The sequence below is a fragment of the Merops nubicus genome, unplaced genomic scaffold, assembly GCF_000691845.1.
Source record: "Merops nubicus isolate BGI_N331 unplaced genomic scaffold, ASM69184v1 scaffold10906, whole genome shotgun sequence".
NCBI classification, from domain to species: Eukaryota; Metazoa; Chordata; class Aves; order Coraciiformes; family Meropidae; genus Merops; species Merops nubicus.
The window spans coordinates 37916-47128 of NW_008615649.1; positions in this window are offsets into that span (position 1 = coordinate 37916).

The window sequence follows — 9213 nt, forward strand, 5'->3', positions numbered from 1 at the left end:
AGCAGAAGATAAGAATCTTCTTCAGTTACTGTGGAGGAAGTTTTTGCACTTACAAAATTTTCCTGGTGTAATAATGTTTTCAGCAGAGTTCTAAAAGAAGTACAAGTATTTATTGCCACTTTGTATTTAAAATACACAGTATAAGCCCCATTATAGTAATTTTCTGTTTGCAAAGCTACCATTGTCCCCCTTTGTAGGAAAGCAGTGATGGCAGGAGAGTTGTCAAGAATGAGAAATACTAAAAGTCTGTCTTTAGATGGGACTCCAGTCAAGAGCACTTGGTAAAAATACTTTACCAGCAAGCTGCTTCCTAGCTGAAGTTGCTATAGATATGTTACAACCAACGCATTGGCTTGTAATGAACTTCCTTGCCCTGCTTCCCCACCCTCAGAAATCTGTGGTGGCTGCTAGCTGAAAACAGTCTTCTGCATTCACATATTATATGTAAACAAACTGAAGTGTTACTGAAAATATTTATTGCGGTGGTTGCTGTTGAAGATTCTTATCTTGGAAAATACAAGTTGCAAAGAAAAGGGGCCATGGCTGTTGACAAACAGCAAACAAGTGCTTGCAGAAAGCTTGCTGTTTGGATCTGCAGGAGTTGGGAGATACCATAGAAACAACCAGAAGTGCCCAGAAGTTCTTTATAAATACCAAAAGGCTTTTGAAAACTCTTTGAAGACATTATCGGAAATCAATATATCTCACATCCACACAGATTTACTGTGATGGAAGCTTTATGTCTCAAATGAAATCACACACTTGACACTAAACATCTGTTAGAGCAGCCATCCTTTCTATCTGATGGCAAAGTCAAGAACTGTGACAATTTAGAAAAACACAACTACTAAAATGATGAACATGTTTAGACAGAATTATCCTCAGCTCTGTCTGACTACTCTGACTCCTCTGCAAATTGCCTTGGAAGGGAACAAAATAAAAGTTCAGCCGTCCATCGCTAGGCTACTTACTGCTACTTACTCAAGTGAAAAAATACACTTGAGGAAATTGTTTACAATTACCTCCTGACAAAGCAAGTGCTGTTACCAGCTTATACAAGCAAGAGACAATTTTCAGGCTCAGCATTTAGACACATTCTAGAAGAACATAATAGACCTGAAGTATGGTTTTCGTCAATAATTTCTAGGGTCTAAGCTGATCTCTCCATTACCTTGGCCCCAGCACCTGGGTGTTACAACAGCTTGTTAAGCTGTAGGTGCACACTGTCATAATACATTTAATTCTGGAAAAATAGGAACTATGCTTACAGGAAAATGAGAGAAATCTCACTAAAATTTAAATGACAGCAAAATAAACTGTGGAATGCCATCAGCAATGCGTTAAATACAGGCTATCTCGGCCAAAAAATTGTTAAAGGGTAACCCTTTACATGTTGAATTACCTGTGTGAACTAGACAGAAATATGATGAGAGCCATGAGGAATTCATAGCTTCTAGAGCAGAAGATACAGATCTAGGTCCACCCTTGAATTTGCCTGTGAGCTTCTCTTGTTTGCACAGTTTTGGACTTTTGCTTAATTGGTACAAATGGACATTTTCCCCAAAGGAAGTTTAAATGCTTAAGTAATTGTAAAGGAAAGGCACAGATACATAAGCCAGAGAAATAACACATGCCCTGTTTGTACTTAGTTGGGCATAAAATAGATTTTTACCCTTTTAGTTTCTTGATGTACTTTACAAACACCCATATATTAAACTCCACAGGTTGGGTTTTTTATCCAGCAAACATCTCTAAAATTAAATGATTGAAAGCTTCACAGAAAATGCATAAATAACAATAATATGTCTCCTTAAATAAGGATGAAGAGAAAAATAAATTAAAACATAGATATTTTCATATAATTGACAGTAAGGGAGAGTGTTCATCCACAAATAGGATACCCAGCTGAGGGGAACTGTATGAAAGCTGAGCTTTTATAGCGATCTCCCCTTTGGTGTAGAAAGGCTTAATTTGAATTATTTCAGAACAGAAACTAACTTTCCTCATGGAGTTGTTGTCTAGGAAACCGATTTCCACGTTTCATTGCATGAAGTTTTTTCCTGTGGGACTTTATCTCTGTGGTGTGATATGAAGCTCATTCAGTGGGTGTGTGATGTTACCACACATGTACAAAGCCTCACTACAAATTTCAGTGGAGGCCGAGAGCTTGAGCCACAGCTCCTGCAAAGCCCTGAGCCAGGTGCCCTCAGTACATGTTCTTCAGGCTCTCACAGCACCTGTGTGTGTTCACTGTGACTCTGGGCTGAATCACAGCCCTGCCTTTCTCAGTCTTTCCTGGCTCCTACCCTGCCATTTCTTTCTACCTCTCCAGCGGTTTTGAGACTGACCAGACTGTGAGGATTTTGGAAATTGTCTATGGTGCAATATCCCTGCACCAGAAATTCTGGGCCACAAAATGAACACAATTTTCTTTTTTTTTTTTTTTTAAGTTACTTTTAGTTTGCTAAGTCCTATGGGCACCTCAACTGCTGTTAATTTAGTTCTGTTATAGCACACTACAAGTGCCCAAAAGCTTGTGTGGAAGAAAGGGTATTCTTTCTGTCTTTTTCTATTCAAACTCAGTATTTCATTGTTGTTTGTGTGTGGATCCTTCCCCCCGCCCCGCCCCCTCCAGGAAATAAAAGGAAAAAACAGTGGGGAGAAATTACTTTTCAACCAGGTGATGCACACTTTTGTTAAAGGACAAATTGTACATGTCTGAGAAGCTGTCTGGTGGTCCCCTGCTTTAAACTTTGTGCCTTTTCATTTTTACAGATATATATGTACAATGTGACCACTCTTTTGGTGCTTGTTTCATACCTCTGTCTGCAGATTATACTCTATGAGGTTATTTTCCCAGTGAGACAACATGTGTATGTCAAAGGCTCTGTACTGGTAGCGAAAATGAATCAACCTGTTATAAAAATAGTGAGACAACGTGTATGTCAAAGGCTTTCTGTAGTGAAAATGAATCAACCTGTTATAAAAATACTCTGAGATCCTTTCAGGTTGAGATATGCTGTAGGTCACCCAACAATGTTGCCCAGGAGAAAGCTGTAGCCAGCAGGTAGACCTTGATCTATTTTTTTGAAACAGGATTAGAAGTAGATTTAAAGATTCCAAGGTAGAAGAGGACACTTAAAACCAGAGAATAGTTAAAAACTTTTCATGAAGAGTTAGTCGAGGGCTGCTCTGCGAATTTGTTGCCTGGTGTATTGGATTTTGGCTTGTAGACCTTTTAATACTGCTGAGAGTCAGGTGATAAATTCTCTTCTGGGCTGATCAGGAAAACCTCCTGTTTACCAAGAACAGAGAATGAATGGCCAGACACACAGATTTGCAAAACTACATTTAATTAAACAATTTAAACTCAAGTAAAGTCTAGATGTCCACCTGAAATCAGAAAGGATGTACAGAAAGAAGAGTCATGCAACTTCTGAAACCTGCCAGGGAAGCTATCAACAGGAAAAGCAAAACTGAATCTGGGAGGACCTGAATAGCATGGTGATTTTGTTACTGTGAAAAGCACGATTAAGCTTGGCGCATCTGGGGCAAGTTGGGAAACCTAAGCTCTTATTGTGCCATCTCCAAGTATTAGCTCAAAACTGGGGTATAACTTACAAACAGGTATGTCACAAGCCCTAACTCCAGCTTCTGTGTTGACATGTGTGCATAGAGCTTCCCTTGGTTTATAAGCCCTGATAAAAATAAGCTCATTGGGTGAAGTGCCTCGCTCATTTCAAATTACCCAATGTCAGCTGCATGCAAGTCTCAATACACCTTTACAATAACTTACTGTGGAGAAAAAATAATCCTCATCTAAATGATAACCGCTCAGCTGAATTTAATCCAAGTAATATTTATCATAAAAATACTTAAGAAAACAATAAGATTACATTTTGCAGTTAAAAACCCCAATATCTACTTCAAAAACTGTAGCAAAACACATCCACAGTTTTTCAGTCTATATTGAGGAAGGTAAAATTGGGAAGTTGGTTTTGCAGTGCTTTAGTTCTGCTAACTGTACTAAACCACCAGGAGGAAGTCTTTTTTTTCTGGCACACCACAGTCCCAGTGGCAGTATTGGTGTGGCAAAGTTTTTAAAATCTCAGGCTTAGGAGATTATAGCAGTAAATAAATACCAAGCTGTATTGTGTCACTCTTCCTGTCTGATGGAATAGAGCTGTATGGAGCAACATGTGCATGGCAGGTACTTTACTGCAATGATGTTGAAAAGAGTTTGACAGAAGTAAGTAACATTTATAGCAGGCATATAAAAAGTTGAAGTATTAGAGAAGTAGAAGCGCCTGACAGCATTGACGGGTTAAGAGCCAGATTCCTATTCAAGTGAGGTTTTCTTGGCAGTCTGTTGTTGTATTTGTACCTTTCCACTTTCAGGCCACTCTAAGCAACGATCAGGAGTCTCAAAGCCACAACCAGTGTGCTTAATAGGAACAGCAACGTCTGTTTGTCATCTACGAGAATGGTGTGAACAGGAACAATGTCTAGATGTGGGTTTCACATGGAACCAGAAAGTGCCACAAATACCCAGAGCCAAAGATAAATGAGAGACTTCTGTGTATCTGAGCATAAAAAACAATTTCAGTAAAGCTACACTTACTGGTAAATGCACAGACCCTGCTTCTAATCTGGTGTCATACATTGCTTTATATGTTCTGAAAAGTAATTTAAGATCTGTTGAATGATTCTGTTTTCCTCCGCTCCTGGGATCACTTTGATGTCCAGTACTTTCTTGTTGGAGTGAGACTATTGGTCACGGCATTTCAAACAGTTAGCTTGAGACTATATATTCCTCTGGAGTCCCCAAAACATTTGAAGCTAAACAGTATAAAATTCAAAGAGGCTTTGCTGAAACATATAGATACAAAAATACCTTCACAGAAACAGTTGCAACTCTTTTTAAAAAACCCTTCATTTTCACATCCTCTTGTGCTACAAGACTAATTTCTCCTTGCAGTTCACAGATCTAAATTGCACATTTTGAAGTCACAAAGCTTCTTTCTAATCTCCTGGGTGCCGTGAAACCAATTCCTCTGCAAAACTATCCAGATTGTTGAGCTGCTATAATCTTTCAGAAAATAGTGACATTTTGCTTTGGAAACTCACTCTGATTTCCTTGTACACTGCCAGTTTCACATGAATTGCCAGATATTCCTGCAAATCTAGACTCCTCCTAACGAAATGTCTTTATCATGCATGCATCCTCACAATTCCTTTATCTGGCCATATGGAATGAGTTTGGGATTTACGGTGGCTAATTTGATAATGATTGCATTGTGCAGACGTACCAAAGGGTAAGAATAGAAGACTTAAAGAAAAACCCAGTAAGGACAAAAGGCAAACATCTTGCTTTGTGTGCCCTCTCCTTCCTTTGTACCAATATAATCTAAAACAGTTTTCCCCGTTAAGATTAAAACAAGTGGTGTGATTCTTCGGGATAGCAATTGCTTTTGAGTGCTCTGGTGAGTATAATCACGCTGTCAAGAGTTCACTTACGTTCCTCTGGTGGCCATGTGGCTCTGTTTCACATTTCCAGTTTCTCTCTCCTACAGGATCCATGCCCCTTAAATGGTTGTAACGTTGCTACCAGTCTAATACATTTGTGCTCATGCTGGGATGAGCAGCATGCCACCTGCCCACCCCAGTAACTTCGTGCTGAGCCCATAAATAGGACAGCCTGTTCCCCAGAGGCCCCTGCTCTCCACTTCCTAACAGGTGGCTGCACAGCAGGATCTGAGCCTTGGAATGTCACCAGAAAATGAAAGTGGGAAAAGGAGAAAGGAAGGAACTGTGTTGGGTATGTACAACAACAACAAAACAAAACCTTAAAAACTGAGGTGTGGAGTGCTGGTGTCTAAACCCCAAGCCCTGAATCAGGGTAGACATATGGATAATGTCCACGACCAGGGAGGGGAGACTTCCCACTTGGTTTTCTCTCAAGGCCTGGCCAGCCTTGGCTGAAAACCTATTAGGAAATCACCATCAAGTTTCCTGCTGCTGGAGTTAACAGTATGAAGGTTGGCTCTGCTTGCTGTGGGTGGAATGAGTTTACTTATGTAGGTGTTGTTGCTGTTGTTGTCTATTACAAGTAGATTTCCCTGTGATGGTGGGACAACATCAAGACCAGGACAGAAAGAGGGTTATGTGTGTAATGATGCTTTTCCTGGGCAATTACCATATGATTGGAATTGGGCTGATGACCTGGTCAATTCCTTCTGCCATGACCTCATTTCTAACTTGGCTCATTCCTTTCTTTGTCACACCATATACCATGATTGAATATATTATTTATTCCTCTGGTTTTTAGTCACTTCATATCTTTCCTATGTGCTTTGGAATAGGATGGTAAAGTCTTTCCTGTATGTACCCTGCTAGTGGCCTTATCCTTCCCACAGAGGCATGCAGTCAGCAATAGGTGTGAGATGCTTATTGATAATGATGAAAGTAAGTAAGTTACTGGAGTGAGAGAAGTCAGCATTAAGGATAAGAAGTCAGACTCCCAAGGAAAGGAAGAAGATGCATTGTGAGCTCAAGGCTGCTCTGCTGCTGGTGGAGAGCAGCCAAAACTGGAAAGTGGCAAACAACAAAGGAATAGTGATATTTGACAAGAGTTAACTGAAACAAAGGAGAGAAATCCAGGGGAAAAAAAAAAAAAAAGTAGGTTTAAGGAAAAAAAAAAATACATGACAAAAAAATGATTGTGGGTAAGTGATTCATTAGCCAACATTTGTGGGATCTGTGTGATTTCCAGAGGGCCAAAGCTTGGCTCAAGGTGTTCTTCAAAATAGATTCAGGTCTTGAGGAAGGGTGTGTAAGTCCAGCTATTAAACAGGATAAAACAAAGAGTAGGAGAGAATTTTTGTCCTGCTGTTATTTTCTTTGTGTGACTTGATCCATTCTTCAGCTAGGCAGTGCCATTTCATGCAGTCAGCACAGTCCTTGGGCTAAAATCAAGCATTTATACCAGATTTACTGGTTTAATGCCATGAGGTGAGGAACTGATTTTTATGATAAGCAGGGCATGTTTTCATACATTCCAGATTTTTTTCAAACCATACCAATTTGTCCTTGTGCTGTTCTGTAGAGGTCTATTACAAATCTGCACTGCTTGGTTCCTTTCCCACTGATCGATATTGTTCTAGCTTGTGTTATGTGAAGGGGGAGAGGGAAGGACAAGCTAAGACTTGAAGGAAGTGGAGTAAAAGAAGATGGTCTTCCTTACAGGTAAAGCTTGAAAAAACATGATACAGCATGGAACCTGTAATGGTTATTCTGAAAACGTGTCTTAACTCAAAAGGGAAAACTAAGTGAGAGGATCAGCTCGCCTGCTCTGCTTTGTCCCTTCTAATTTGCCAGTTCCAGGGAAAGAATATCCCTCTACTTGGGAGACATGAGGGAGACCTGTTCTTCATCAGGAAGTAAGAGCAATTCTTTGTTGCAGTTTGAAGGGAAGCAAATCCTCTTGGGAGCTCAGAACTGTCTGATAGCCTCTTCCTACTTGTCCTGTAAAATGGAAACCTGTCTGAGAAACCCTGAAACCAGCAAAGGAAATGTGAAGACCCAGAGAGAGCATGTCCTGTTCCCTGATCCGAGGGGACAGAGGAGTCCCTGCACAGCAGGTTTGGGAGCGTGTGGCCTGGGAAAGAGCTGATGGTTGACATGCCTGGGGAAAGCTTGGGCACACCTTCTGTTGTGTGGTTCGAGAGACCCCTGGAGCCACAGTCCTATGGTTATGGGTGTGTTGACTTTAATTGTGAAAAGATACTGAATTAACAGACAGGGGATGGAAATGAACACAAAGAATGTATTTTGGACTATTTGTTTCATCTTGCTTTTTTGTCTTTTTGTTGGTTATTGCTGTTGTAATGCAACGTGGAAGTTCTGGGCTAACCTTTCCCTGTGTGTCATCCTCTTTTTGTGCTCTGACTTCATTTTTGTCATTTGTCTTTTTGGCGATGCTGTGATTGTCAACTGTATAAAGAATTTCTTCTGCTGTTCTTTCCAAAAGCTCAAGAAAGCATCAGATGGCCTAAGCTGACACTGTTCAACTGGTTTCAAAACAGGTGAAGCAAATCTGGCTTGAAAGGCTGGTATGGCAGGGGGGGTGGAGGGAAGAGGAACTTTCCTCTAACATTACAACACAAATTTAGTAGTGACAGGTATAATTCTGTTTCTCATTTTTTGACCAATGCTGTTGAATCAGAATAGCTATTAAGAAAGCTTTCCATTTTGCTGTCTCCTGCGATATGACACAGTTGACAGAAAGATGATTTATTTGCTTTCCAGTTTCTCTGCACAGTTAATGCTCGTCACGTGTTGAAGCCTTCCTGATTCACTGGGTCTCTGTGGAGAAATGCATCTCCTTTCCTTGGTTTTTATAAGATCAATACATGGGTCCCTTCCAACTTGTGTGATTCTGATTCCCCCAACTCCATTGGAAGTGATACTGGGTAAGCATGGAATTAAAGATTAAAACAAAGAAGTGAAAAACCTGTATTTATCGACCGCCTGGTTGTGGTGACAGAAGTCTACTCAGACTCAGTGTGAAGTGCAGAGGTTGCAGCAAGATGCATCCTGTGTAGATTCGGCTCATCACAGGCAGCACAAAAGTGGAATGAGTATTGACTGATATTATCAGATTAAGAGACAGAGGAAGAAGCAAAAATCAGTGTGATATTAAGGTGAAAACAGGAATGCTTTCCCTTGAAAACAGGAAATCTATTTAAAGTTGACAAACCAGTCGCTCCCTGTGATTTGACTTATTTTAGAAAATCACTTTCACATTTAAGATGATAATCCTCAGAGCTGAAAAAATGCACTATATGTGCATAAAAACAGTGAACTTGCCATTTTGGTTTGGATTTTATTTGCCTGATTCTCTAACTTTCAGATCTTTTGTCCAAAAAAACCATCAAGGATAGAAACGCTGGGGTGGGGAGGGCAGATTAGAGGGAAATTTAGGTTTTGAGTACATGTTAAGTTTTTGCTGCAAACCCTGTCTTTGTGATCTGCATCTTCAAGAAAGAGTCCTGTGAGACTCTTGGAAAATTGATGTTGTTTGCTTGTACTGGATATCAGGTTTGTGTACCCTAGCTAGTAAGTTGTGGTCTACACAAACCATATCCTTAATAGACTTCCCCATCTTTTTTTTTTTAATTCTGACACAACATTTGTGACTGTCCTGTTGCTATT